Source organism: Octodon degus, unplaced genomic scaffold (assembly GCF_000260255.1).
Source record: "Octodon degus isolate 3935 unplaced genomic scaffold, OctDeg1.0 scaffold00079, whole genome shotgun sequence".
NCBI classification, from domain to species: domain Eukaryota; kingdom Metazoa; phylum Chordata; class Mammalia; order Rodentia; family Octodontidae; genus Octodon; species Octodon degus.
Genome location: NW_004524655.1, coordinates 77,424 through 91,901, shown reverse-complemented (window position 1 = coordinate 91,901; position 14,478 = coordinate 77,424). Strand labels below are relative to the sequence as shown.

Genomic DNA, 14,478 nt, shown 5'->3' with positions numbered 1-14,478 from the left:
TTCCATGATTATGTATCCTCATAAACCCTAGTCATATAATTTCTCTCCACTTTCCTAGATGAATGCAACCATTTGTTGTGGGTAATAGATGGAGGTCACTAATCCCATGCAATGAAGTGGATACACAAGCTTCTTTATTTTTAAGCCTCTATTGAGAAAGAGTCCAGCAAATCAGCAAAATCAATAAATAACACCAAGTCTTGGGGGGAAGATATCTGTGGGAGAATTTTGGAGATATTCATAGCTGTCTAATCCCCACTGAACCAAACTTTGTATGTGAGGTTTAGTTTGGGAGAATGTTTCATGGCTCCAATTTGTATGTGCCTCACAGTGGTGTCCAAGCTGTGAGACGCTCTCTTCAAGCTGAGTCCTTGGCTTCTCCAAGTGTGAGACTGACCCTCAGGCACTGAGTAGAGTGACAGCTCATCCACCTTGGTGAATTTTTTGTTAGACGTGTCCTTTGTTGATGCAGCATCAACTGTGAAGTTGAGCAAGCTCAGGCTGGCTTGGCCCACAGAGTTGAAGTATGTTGAACACGTCTTTGACAGCAGTGACCCACCATCATCCTCAAATGGCTTTTAGCTCCTTAGGAAACTTTAGAAATATGCTTATATGTGGAGTGAGGGAAAATGTCTGCTATCTAATACACTGGCACTTACAATGGCCTCAGCTGCTGATTTCATCATAAACTATTTAGGCTGTGCTACTTGGGGAGCCATTTGGGCATGGAGTTAAAGGTGTGTGTGTGTGTGTGTGTGTGTGTGTGTGTGTGTGTGTGTGTGTGTGTGTTTAGGGGCTTGGTAGTGAGTCCCTGTGATTCTGCTGGGTAGGAGTGTAGTCAGAGAAATGCTATTCCAGGTGACTTATGTGCACTGATTCATGACGGTCATGGGAGTGGCTATTGAAGGATTGTGGGCCAGATCTACCCTTCTTGGTTATGTCATGCTAGGAAGAACAATGCCCATCCTGCTGTTCCCAGAATAAAGTCTGGGGTTAGGGGTAAATGCTGCTTTGCCAGCTTCAATTCACGTGAATGTGCTTTGCACATGTAAGCTTATAAAGTCTGTGGCTCACTGCACATAGTGTTTAACTAGTCAGATATCTAGAAACTCTGGCCTTGCCATTCCTTCTTAACCGGCAGCTCACCTACTATGAGGAATTCCACCTTACGGAAAAATTTCCGGTCTCTACCCCATGGTTAGAACACATGGATGGGGAAAGGGCCTGTGTCTGATTTTGGGTGTGATCTTCTCCATAGCTGCCTGCAAGCACGTAGAGCCAATGCCTGAAATGTGGGTCTTAAGATCATGTGCTGCTTGTGGCACCATACCCAGTCTCTTATTTTCTTCTACTAAAGTGTTTGCATCATCTCAGAATCTAGCGCCTGACACCTCATTGCCAAATATCTCTAAACTATAATGGTATTATTACCAACATCTGTGAGTTCTGTGTTCCAGAGACCTAATCTTTAGACTCACAGTACTGGTCAAGCAAAGTCAAGGGTAAAGGCAAATATTTGTTGTCATGCATGAAAAATACAAATTGCTCAAGTTGCCTGATTGTGGAGAAAAATGGACATGTTTTGAGCTTCTGTGACTCATGTGGATATGAAAATAATACCCTCCAGCTAGGTTGGAAGAGAATATTTTAAACAGCAGCAGTCAAAAACATGTAAGTTGCAGCACTTTTTGAAAAGTTCCCCTTTTTAATTCACAGAGTGTTCTTCCAATGTTTGAAAGCTTGTCTTAGATTCAGTGCTGACATTTGAAGGCATGAGTCATCAGAGGTCTGAAATAATTAACGTGCAAGGAACCAACTTACCCAATAGTAAGGAAGACCCAAGGAAACAAATTCTGTGTTTTCAGAGAGCAGTGACTCATTCTAATATTCCCTTTTATAAATACCTTACCAAGTAGCATGTCAAAGCAAATTGTGCTCTCTGTGTCATCACCCTCTTAAACACACACACACACACACACACACACACACGTACACACACAATCAACTAGTGATAACATAATAGGAATAATGTTTTTATGCATTTGTTGTCTCAGATGTCATTATGGCCAGCATACATGTCTATTCCCTAAGGCTACAATAAAGTTTGTTAATGAAAATAAAGAGATTATAAATTTTAAAAAAGAAAGATCGTGTGCTGCTACCTTCCAAGTAGTCAGCAAGGGCTCAACTAGCAGGGCTTCAGTTCTGCAAGAATCATAGACCTATCGCCTATTTCCAGACACTTCAGAAGGCCTTTGCCTCGTCTTCCAATGTGTCATGCAAAACAAAAAGTGTCATTATTTGATATCAAGCAGGAGTAATAAGTGCTCTTCCCCATAAGACATGTATAGAGACATTTAATGGATGATCTTCAACAGGGAAACCAAGACACACCCCTTGTCAGAAGCAGCAGTATACTGTTTGATACACTGTGTCAACTTGAGACCTTAAAAGCTTAACTAAATTTGCTCAGGTATTCTACATAGTAAGGAGGTATGAAAAGTAAAGCCATATTAATATGCTGAGCTGCAAGGGCTCAAGTCAAGAACTTCTGATATTGCCAGTCCTATGGATAACCCACTACTATTATGGATTATCAGACTATATTGGATTATTTTGCTGAATTCCCGCACTTGCAATATTTAAATGGCAATGGAATACCCATCTCTGACAAAATTAAGAAGAGAAAGGGGGGATACAAATGAAGGAACATTTAGTATCTGCATATACAAAATAATTAGGATAGATATACAGCTACTTTCTCTTAAGTCAATGAGAAAGATTTGTACTAATGGTGTTTGGACAGGATATCAAGTCTGCACCTTTGTACTATGAATAACCACTGCGAAGACAACAGTATGCATTGTATTAATTGAATATGTCCTATTAATCAGTTTTTACTTATTTATTTATTTTTGGCAGAACCGGGGATTGAACTTTTATCTTTCATTGCCTTTTACTATTAATCAGTTTTGAAACTGTCTCATTGCTATTTTTCTAATAAAATGAATTTAAAAAGCAGGCAATAAATAAGTAAGTAGGCTGAAAAATTTATCTAAAATGATAACGTAACACTGGTGGAAAAAGAATAAAGTGTGAACAATTTTAACAGGAAATCAGTAGAACAAGAAATTAAAATGTAACTAAATATTTTTGGAAACATGAAAGTCAATTCAACTCCTGTAATACTTAAAATGATTTCCTCTGAATTGAATAACCAAATTTGATCAGGAAACCTTTTAACACAACTTCTTATTTTTTAATTTAATTATGTGAATTTATCACTTGCATAAAACTTTCTAAATAAAGCAGTGGGCACTGAATATTATAGGGCTGGAATTTTTATTTTGTATATACAAATATACAAATATTATACTATTTAAAAATATTTTGAGTCTTAGGCTGTGGAGAGATGGGCACTAAAGACGGAAAGAAGTAAAAAAGGATCAAGATATGCTATGTAGATGTACCAGTGATAGCTCATGATGAATGTATTATGCATCACAAATAAGTACTGACAAAGGAAAGAAAAGTAAAGTGATTTTATATGGTTATGATTTTTGTTTATAAATTACTCATGAATTTCTTTAAAAAGCAGTCTTATTGGAAATATGGATGCTAATGGAACTCTTCTAATACTTGAACATAATTTCCTCTGAGTTGAACAACCACAGTGGATCAGGAAATCTTTTGGTACAATTTCATTTTAAAATTTAATTAGGTGCATCTATCACTTGAATTAATGAATAATTACAGTTGAACTTCAAAAAAATAAATAAATAAGAGAACTTAGAACAGCATTTAGAAACAAGTTTTCCACAAAAAAATTGGCTGAAAAAGTCAATGTTGCAACTAATTCACAAAAGCAATTCCTATGAATTCAGATTTTATTTCTTCCAGACAAAAGTATTATAAATTACTTGAAAACTAATTAGAACATAACTCTGGCTGTAATAATAATGTTAAATGACTTATAGAAAACTTTTTATGTGTAAACATTTTGGAAAGGTTTTAGTCAAATCTTGGGCCTCTTCAGATACAACAACTCATTGTGGAAAGAAACCCAATGAATTTAACAAAATTAGAAAAACCTTCAGCCCCAAAGAAAATCTCATTGCATATAAAATTTAGGGAACATATTTGTGAGTGTAGGGAATGGGGAAGTTTTATTAAAGGTCAAATCTTATTAGACTTCAAAGAAAAAAGAGAAACCCTATGCGTGTAATGAATATGAGAAATCCTGCCACTCGAAGTCAACTCTCGATCATGAAGAAATTTGTTTTGGAGACAAACCTTATGAATGTAATGAGTGTGGAAAAGGCTTCTATCTTACTCTCTCGTGAATGGGACAAATACCCAACTCCAAAAATGAGGAAAGGAAAGTTTTGCGTAGCTCACAGAGGCAGGTTCAGTCTGTAGTGGGGTGGCTCCAAGGCAGAGTGCAACCTTTCATGGTGATGACAAAGAGCCAAGGGGGGGTGGGGGAGGGGTGCTACAGCACTGGAAGCTGTTTAGGTTCTCACCCCACTTCCCTACATTTGTATGTAGAGTATCTGCCCAGGGCACTGCAACCCATATTCCGAGCTTTGGATTCAAGAATTAATCAGAAAGAGTAAAAACTGCCCCATGACTGCATAAGGCTTTGCAGTCATGGGGGGACAATTAGACACACAAAGTAACATTCTGACCCTGGACCACCAAAGACTCATGCACATACTTTTATGTAAAAGGCATTTTAGTCCATCTCCAAGAGTTTCCAAAGTCCTAACAGTTTCATCATTGCTGAAAAGTCTAAGTCTCATGTCTTGTCCAAGATTTAATGCAAACTCTCTGGTGTAAGACCTTGTACAAATGAAAAGTTCAACACTACCAACATTCAATGGCACAAGATAAAGATTACCATTCCAAAAGGCACAAACAATAGGGAAATAGAAAGCACTGGGTACAAAACAATTCCAAAAATCCAGCAGGGCAAACAATATATCCTGTACTTCCATGTGGAACAACTGAAGCAATCTGGAGCAAATTGTGAGTTACATGGGGTTCCAGCTTTATGGTGCTTTTGATGGTAACTCCCCTGGCTTCTTTCCAAGTCCTCTGTTTTTACTTTGCAACATTCCTCAGATGCTCCATGTTTCTGGCTTTTTCATTCTTTTGGGTTTTCCACTGCGAATACACTTCTCACTCACAGCTTTATATACTGCCCTCTCAGGGGCATACTACCTGGCCTCCAAGGCCTTCTGAAATCTATGTGGAAGCCGCCTTAACCTAAGAACTCCTTCATTATGCAAGTGCCTAAAACTGAAGCCATGTGGATGATGCCAAGGTTGCTGCCAGATGAAGCAGTAGCTAGGTTTTCTTCTCTCTTGACTGTAAGGGTCAAATGCCTGGATCACTGAGCATCCTGAACCTGAGTCTAAAGAAAAATTCTCTATGCTGGCACCATTTTGGAACCTAGTGTGACCACTGCCATCATTCTTGAATATGTCACTCTGTGGCCTTCTCTTCAAGGCAGAGTCTCATGCTTGCTATTCTGTGACTCCAAACTGTGGAGATCTGCCACCTCCTACGATGCCCTCAGGCCATCTTTTCCATTTTCTTGTTCCTTCCTGGAAATGGAGATACCCTCATGTTTATCTTTGCAATCTGCAACTTTAGTGGAACTTCCTTTCTGGAAAAACTCACATTTTTAATTAATTTTGCCGGACTCTGCTCTTGATTCTCAACATAAATCTTAAAATCCACCAACAATAGCCATGCCTCTTCCTCACTATCCAACTGACTCAAAATTTCTTTTGCAAGAGTAAGCAGTCTCCCATGCTTAATCTCAGTAACAGGCAAAGACTCTGGATATGAACACAATGCAGACAAACCAACTGCCAAGACAACACATGTCATCTATAGTCCAACAACCAACGCAATCCGTCTTTCGAGCAGAAATTTCCTCAGCCTGGTCTTTACAGGCAGGATTTCTATCAGCCTTCTGGTCTTCTGATCTCTGAAAAGAATCTCTCATACAGAGTCAGCTTAAGGCCTTCCAGCTCTACTCTTGTAGGTGACATCTCAAAACATTTCCTATCTCTTCCCATAAGCCACTCCCAAAAGCTTATAATTCACATGGTCAAGTAGTCAGATCAATGACCCCACTCCTGGTAGTAAATTCTGTTTTACTCTTCTCCCATGGTTAGGGCAAATACCGACCCCCAAAAATAATGAAAGACAGGTTTGTTTAGCTCAGGTACTAGAGGGTTCAGTCCATACTCAGCTTGCACCAAGGAAGAGTGGCACATGGCAGAGTGCAATCTTTCATGGTGTGGGATGCTGCAGCCCTGGTAGCTGGCTATTCTCTCCCCTCTTCCTCACATTTGTATATAGAGTATCTGCCATGGGCACTGCCACCTATATTCCCATCATTGGCTCAAGAATTAATCATGATATCCAGAGGCACACCATGTTGCATGAGGTTTGGGGTGATAATTTGACAAACCTTAACAGCTTCCCTCTAATTTCATCTCTTCTTCTTTACATGAGAAGTACAAGGGAGAAAAACCTTATGAATGTGATGAATGTCAACAAACTTTCAGGTTTTTATAATTAATTTATACATGAGAAATACAGCTGTGAAAATGTATGAATGCAATGTATGGATAATCTTTCAAAGCTTGCTCCTCATTGTACATATGAGAAGTCACACTGAGGAACCATATGTAGGTGAGGAATGTAAGCATTCAGCCTCAAGAAAAATTCCACAGTGAACTCCCTTACACACCAGAAGATTCATATGAAAGAGAAATTTTATGAATGTAATGAGTTTGGGAAAGCTTTTATTCAGATGTAAAATCTTGTTAGACATCTGATAATTCATACCAGAGGCAAACCTTATATAAGGAATATAGTAAAACTTTTAGCCAAAAATCAAGTCTCATTGCTCAATGAAAAATTTAGATCTCTTAGGGGGTTTGAACTCCAAAGCCAGCTGGCCAAGAGCTATGAGGGGGCCCTGGGTTTCTGAAAGAAAATTTCTGTGGGCTCTCTCCTACAAGCCAAACTATGAAAAGAGCAGAGGGAGCTGAGATGTCTGGCTGCGCACACATATCAGCAAAAGTTTCCTTGCTCTTCAGAGAAAGTCTGACTAAGGATGTGCAACTGTTTTACCCCTTAGCACTCTCCTTGCAGTCCTAGTCCTAGAGGGGTACTGGTGTTCGGCTTTTGGGCTCAAATGATATGTGCTGGTGGATAGAGTTCTTGCACTTTTCCTGGGCTGACCTGGGCAGATACTAGGAGACAGGAAGAGTATCCAGTTTCTCATGCAGAATTGATTTTGGCTGCTGCCCTGGTACTGTAATTTTGGAACCATCCCCAACATTACTGAAGTTAACCTTACCACCACAACTGGTGCTGATCTTGCCATTTTATCCCTGTTTTAAAAATTAAGATGTCAATCATGGAAGTCAATGTCGACTATAGTAGGAGCCCTAGCTGGCCCAGTGCCACATGACTAGAATGGGATCCAATATATTGGCCTGCATGTGAAGCCTGGCTGGCAGTTTCTCCTGGTTGGATCAAACATCAGCAGGGGTAGCTTTACGTCCCAGGTTCACTATTTCCTAAAATGATTACCTTGACCTATTGTCTAGCTGACCTCATAGGGTGAGTATTACCAAGGATATGCAGTCTGAGAGGAATTGTTAGAATCAAAATCCTATGGCTACATCCTCTGAAGACTATGTCTGCACTCAATTTTGAGTCAGTAGTACATGGGCTATGTAGAGTGGACAGTTGAACAGTCCAGACGATGGCTGTGTAAGACCCCTTTGGGGATTGATATTCCAATCTTGTAATTTTCTCCCCATTGTAAAAATTGGCATTGTCAGTTGAAATTGGTGCGTCTTCACGGGTTTTATTTTGGGGCTATGTGTGGCTTGGATAGATGATTGCATGATTGTAGTGTTAGAAAGTCAAACTGCAAACTCTTCAGGACAAAATACCAAAGCAAAGAATATTTTCATCAGGTTTTCTTGGACAGTAATTGCACTTTGGGTACCAGCTAAGATCAAGGTGTTGTAAGCAACTTGTGGGGATCCCTGTCTTGAAATCTATTTCATAACCTCAAAGGGGGCTAGATTTTTCCCCAAAAGGTCTCACCATTCTTCTGGCTGCTATCCACACATTCATATCCTAAACCTTGCCATAATGCCTACATTTGCATAAATCTACATTAAAATCATGAAGTACAAATTCGTGGCTTAAGTTTCCAGGAAGAGATGCTGAAGTGTTGCACATCTCCTGTAATATACTGTTGACACGGTCTGTCTTCCTTGAGACAAAAGTTATTTCTTTGAGAACTGGTCATCCAACAAATATCTGGATGAATAACTTGAAAGATGCTACTTCAATGTGTGGGTGTCTGCAATAAGTTGTGGCTCCTTAGAGCTACCAGAAATTTCATGCTAGCTGAATTTAGATCTCAGATGATACGGTTTTCAATGAAGTGCTGAGAATTCTATGGCACAGGCTGTACTACAATCAGTCTACAGGATGCAAAATGTCAAACAGTGAATTTCTGAAAAGATGAAGTAACAATGAGAACAACTGTTTGATCCAGCAAGAGTACAGCCTTTTGAAGTGAGCTCATCAGCGACATGGTGGAAATGAGGAGCATTCTGTTGGTATCATACCTATCTGGGAACAAGGATATTCTGCTGCTGCTAGGAATGGTTTTGATTTCTGCTATTGGTCCCCATTTCCTCTCTAAATGAGATCGGATTACAAATACGGAGAAGTATCAGTGGGGTCTCAAAGAAGAATAGAGTGACATATATGATGAGATTGAAACCTACAGTGGAGGAAGTTATTTGAAAGGACAAGCTGACTTTAAGGAAGAATGAGGAGCCTCAGCATACTTGTGCTGTGATGAAGGTGATGAAGACAGTACTTTTTTATGAGCCAGTATTTCTTCTGCATGACAATCCAGATATCCTGGCTCCATGGAGAAGCCAGACATCATCAGAGGAATGGACGTGACCCTTCCCATTTCTCTGACACTTTCCTCTAGGCATACTGATGCTTGGGACAAGGACAGGAAGAGCATGTGGAGGTACGAATGCCTGAGGTTATGACTCTAACAATTTGTCTCAAAGCAGCCCTGTGACTTTGGAGGCACAAATCCAATATCCTGTCCTGTGTGCTAAATTCTCTCACTTGAAATCTTTGCCAGCATAGACACATCCCCACTGTCTCCTAGGTAAAAGACCATGCAGATACTGAGATCTTACTGGTCATTTCCAAGCAAGATAGGGCAAGGTCAGGTACCACTCAGACCTCAGGTGTTGAACTGAATGCAGTCATTGTGGCATTTAGTTGTAGTGCACACTTTGCCTTTCCTTCCTTCAGGGCAACACCCTGATTTGGCAACATCAATCAATGCACAATACTATGTTTAATAAGATTTTAATGCATGGAGATGGGAAGTTTTAATGACAATCTCGGACATAGTGATTTGTAGAAAGTCACTAGCATTACTTTATGGAATTGAGTTCTGTTTCCTCACGGGTCCCTAGAAAACACTCGTGAATTTTTCTGGATTCTAACCCAGGTTCTAGGACGCTGGCACTGAAGGTTTCGACGAGATATCTTATGTGTCTTCAGGGGTTCTACATCATACTACTGACATTGCAGCAGTTCTCCTTGAGGCAGAGGTATTTTGCTCATTCTTGCCCAGGAACCAAAGATCTTTACAGCTGTTGTCAGAAGTGACTTCACTGGATGTGAAATGTCGAAAGAGAGTGTCATTTCTTGGAGCCAAGGGACCAAGAACTTTCCCTATGCCAAGCTCAGGTTCCAAGTGACTTGGCTGCAAGTCTGCTTGATCAAGTTCTCCATTTCCTGGACCTCATTTCACAGTCATCCTCCAGGGAGGAGCAAGACACTCACTGTGTCTCTCTAAGGCAACAAGAAAGTTGACAACCTTGCATCAAGGCAAAGTCCCATGAATGCTGCATATTAGCTGCTAAGTCATGCATGGTTGGAGTTCAGTCAAAAGCCCTTGGTAGAGCAAGGGACACTACAGGGACACACATTGTCAAAAGCTAGAATATTCTCCAGGTTGTAGGACCACTTCTGAAGTTGATCTTTGAGAGTGCAGTCAGGCCCTGAAACTTGGCGCCCACCTCCTGGGATGGAGTCGTGTTACTTTCGAGCAGTTGGCCTTTCTCATACTGTACCATGTGAAGGTTAGAAAACTGGCCTCGTGCACACCGTACATATGGGTTTGCAATGCTGCTTTCCCAAGTGATGTAGCATGAACAAAGCCTTGCCAGGGGCTTATTATCTCGGGTGGGAACATGTCTTCCTCTGTCCATCTCAGTGAATGGTCATTTCTTCTGAACTGTGTGTCATGTGTCTTCATACCACCACCAAAGCTATCTGTGTTCCCAACAAGGGAAGAGAATAGGTGGTCTGTTTTTCCAGAGTTTTTTCACTTGCAGATAGGAGGAAATTTTGATGCAGATTTCATGTCCCTGTCAAGTCACATTTGCTATAACAAGAAATACAAATTCTTCCAATCCAAACTGAGAGACATTTACATCTATTACTGTGTCCCTTACTTGAATTTTTGTCTTGCTTGGATCACAGCAGTTAATTTCAGCCAATGGAAAAGCATCTGGCAGCTACCATTCTGGGGCAGCCATATTCTCTCTCCAACTTCTTGTCCATTTCTGAAATGTAACATGACCATGGCAAGAGAGGATGGTGTGAAAAGCCCCAGTTATCCCTGCCTCTTCCTCAGGTGATGCAGGACTTGGTAAGGATTCATGTGCTATGGTTTTTCCAACATGGTGAGATCCAGGCTTTTCAGATTTCTACTCACATCCTGGGACAAGTGTAATCTCTAAGGATTTTATGAGACCAACAGCCTAAGATACCTTAGGAAAACCCCACAGTTATGAAGCATGACCAGTTATTCATTGACATACATATCCTTTTATCCTTTGGGTACAGCTAAAGAATTGGAAGCCTTTGTTCTCCATGTCAAGTTCTATGAGTGTATTCTAGAGATCACCAATTTTTTTAAGGTAGGATCAGACTTGTAATGAAGAAAAATGATTGTGATGATCCCTGATCTGAGTTTTCCCCAAGGTTCCATTTTCCTTTCCATGAATGAAAAAGTGCAGCAACACCGTATGACATCAGTTCACAGCTAGAGGTCTCATGCGTGCATTTACTTTGCTGATTGGTCTCAATAATTTCAGATTATAATAGCGACAGCAGGTGGCTCTTCAAGACCCAACCTTCCCCGTTCCCCTTGGGTGATCTTGTTACCTGTGTCTCAACCTCCAACTGTTTATTTTCTATAAAGTCCGAACGCTGATAAAATGAATTGCCCCCTGGCCTGAAGTAGACCAAAGCATTGGTATAATAAAGCCAGCTCCTCCTAGGAACTGGAGCCTCATTCCTTCCAAACTTTCATGCTTAGTTACCACCAACTTTTAGGCTTTGGTCATATTCTATTCATTGTTTGTGTGAATTACAGATATTGACCCACTTTATTTTATGTCCTCTTTTTAGATGGAGAAACTGAGGCAGAGAAAGACACATGAGTGGTACCAGAGTTCAAAGACAGGGTTGGGATCAAAGATCAGAGCTGGGGTTTAGCTTCAGGGTAGTGTGTGAACAGTAGCCTGGTAGCCAGAGGGTGATTTTTGAGTGGCAGGGAGGAGGCTGAAGGGTAAGAAAATGGTAAATTTTCTTCTCAGGCTCAAGCCAGGCTGTCAGGAGCCACAAGCACAGCTGAGTACATTTACCTGAGCTGGAGAAATTGTAACCATGGGCTCCTCGTGCCTTATCTCAGCTACAGCGAATTTGAGACTTTTCTGCAAGACTTCTCAGGTTAAACACAGTATATTGAGGGTATCTTGTCAAAGAGGGACACATTGATAGTGGAAGTTGGCACCATGAATTTATATCCCACATCAATGGGACTAAACCAGGAGCTCCTGGTCATGCCCCTAAGTAACCTCACCTGGCATTAGAGCCTGATTCCTGGGCTCAGGTGATAGGTGTTTGGGGGCAGGACAGCCAGCCAATGGGCACTGAGGACAACAGCTAAGGGAAGGTTAAAAGGACCCTCCATGCCCTGCCCTCTTCCTTGCTCTTAGTTCTGCTGGACAAAGGTGCTCTCCTTTTTTCAAGGTGGGAGTTGCAGTGCAGAGGTACTAGGGCTTTTGTCTCTGTATCTTGAGATGTTTTAGCATGTCAGTAACTTCAGAATCCAGGGCACAAAGGAGAAAGGCTCCTTTTCCCTTGAAGTAGTGTCATATTACTGGTTGAATTCTTAATGATACACAACCTTCTGAGGGTATAAATAAGAAACAAAAGTGGGGAAAAGTACTAAGAAGTGGGAAGTTCTTTCACATGGGAAAAGGAAGAAGAGATGGGAGAGGGAAAGGGAGACAGGGGAAAAATTTGACCAAAGAGGTATTGCAAGGAAAAATTGGAAATCAAGGTTTTGCAATCGTGGAGGGGGAAAGAGGCAAAAGAAAGATGTTACATCTGTGTGCAGTCCCTGGGACGAATAGGATCATTACCACAAACATGTGGTAACACATTTTTAAAAACTTAGCTAGGGGCCAGGGAGATGGCTCAGTGGAATAAGTGCTTCCCTGGCAAGCACAAGGGCCTGAGTTCAATCCTCGGTTCCGCAAAATAATAAAACCAAAAAACAAAAAAAACTTAGCTAATAATGTAGTAATTTTTTGACCCTGAGAGATCTGCGCTGAGATATATGTGGCAGGGAGTTTGAATGCCAATACCAGGAGGCCACAAGCTGTGTGGGGGCCCTGGGTTTCTGCAGGAAAACTTCGCTGGGCTCTGAGTCCTGCAAGCCAAGATCTGAAGAGGGTAAAGGGAGCTGAGCTGGCTGGCCGGACACATATGTCATAAAAAGCTTGCTTGCTCCTCAAGAGACTGTCTGAGAATGGATGAGCAACCATTCGGCCCCTTGGTGCTGTCCTTGAATTTCTTGCCCTCATCTTTGGGGATCTGGTAGGACATGGGAAAAGGTGGCTACTTGTGCTTCAGCCTGGGCAGCTCTGAACCTCAAGTGGTGAAAAGTAGGCTGTTTCCTATGGGCCATAGCTGTTACCCCACTGTGTTATAATTGCGGAACCACACCCAAATTTCTTCTAAGTTACCTCTACCTCCACACCAGGTTCTGATCCTGAGCAGCTGTGAGGATCCCAGGGGTTGTGGGAACTATACCGAGTGTTGGCTCCATAGCAGTTAGCACCTGTAGGTCTCACTGAGTGACCAAACTTGGTAGTAAAAAGAGTGGGGTATCAACCACAATGATAAGTTGGTAAACTTTGTCAAAGGGCTAAGCGCCATTTTCACACCTCCTGTCTTTGGCAGTGGGAGTGTCGATCATAGGGGGCCTTGGGCTAACTCCTCACTACCCTCCTTATGTCTTATTTCTGAACTTGGTTGTTTTTTCCTGATCCCTCATGAGCTGGAAATGGTGCTTGGGATCCCTGGTGATTGGGACTGAAGCCAAGCTTCCTATGAAATCCTGTGTAAAACCCCAAGACTGCCTTAGGTTTTGTGGCATGAGTGCTCATGTGGATTTGATTATTGTGCCTTACAAGATGACATAAGTCACAGCCAAGAGGCTCCTCTTCCCAATTTATGCTCTCAATGCTTTGTGCCTTCAACTTTAGGCAAGACACTTGTCAATCACACAGATCTTTTCCTTTTGTAGCCACTGCTGAACACAGTGAAAAGTATGCTTGCTCAGCCACACACTTGTGTTCCTTGTTAGTATGCATGGTGATTTGACACAGTGATTTGTGTGTTTCTCCCTGTTTTACCCTTCTGTGAAGTTTCTCTCCTGGTGTCTGGTAGTCTTCATGGTCCAAGGGCCTACAATCCTCATGCTATAAAGTTAATTTTCCTTAGCCAGTGTGAGTTGAAACTATGTACTTTTCCAATGTCTCAAAGTATGAGTTCAATGTCTACGTCTCTGTAAAAAGATGGTGGGATGTTCAAGAATTTGGAATAGTCCTCTCAGGGTCAATTTTCTATTTTCTGGTGTGGATTCACAAGGTTCTACTCAGATCTGTAGGCCCTTTGGGGCCTACACCTGCTCTGAGACATGCACCCGAGTGAGCCCATGAGATCCTCCAAGAAGCCAGACCTTTGTCTTCATGATCTAGGATTGCCATAGTGATGAGAAACTCCCAGTCTGATGGTCTATCTCAGACTTTGCAGCACCTGCTTTCTCTGGTGGCAACTTGAGTCCCAGCTGAGAAGGAGCCAGTTGTTGGGATGGGCTTCAAGGTGTGAAGGCCCTGGCTTTTCCTGATGTAATCTTGAATACGTTGCATATAGTGTTGGAGTAATCTGAAAATATGCACAAACAGATGTGCACAGGCATAATACTAAAGGGGCCACAGGGGGCTGAAGAGATGGCTCAGTGGTCTA

General features: G+C 41.5%; 1 pseudogene; it reads right to left on the bottom strand.

The window, feature by feature from the left end:
* Positions 1–14,478, bottom strand: part of LOC101564731 — a 19,562-nt pseudogene continuing 5,084 nt past the window's right edge.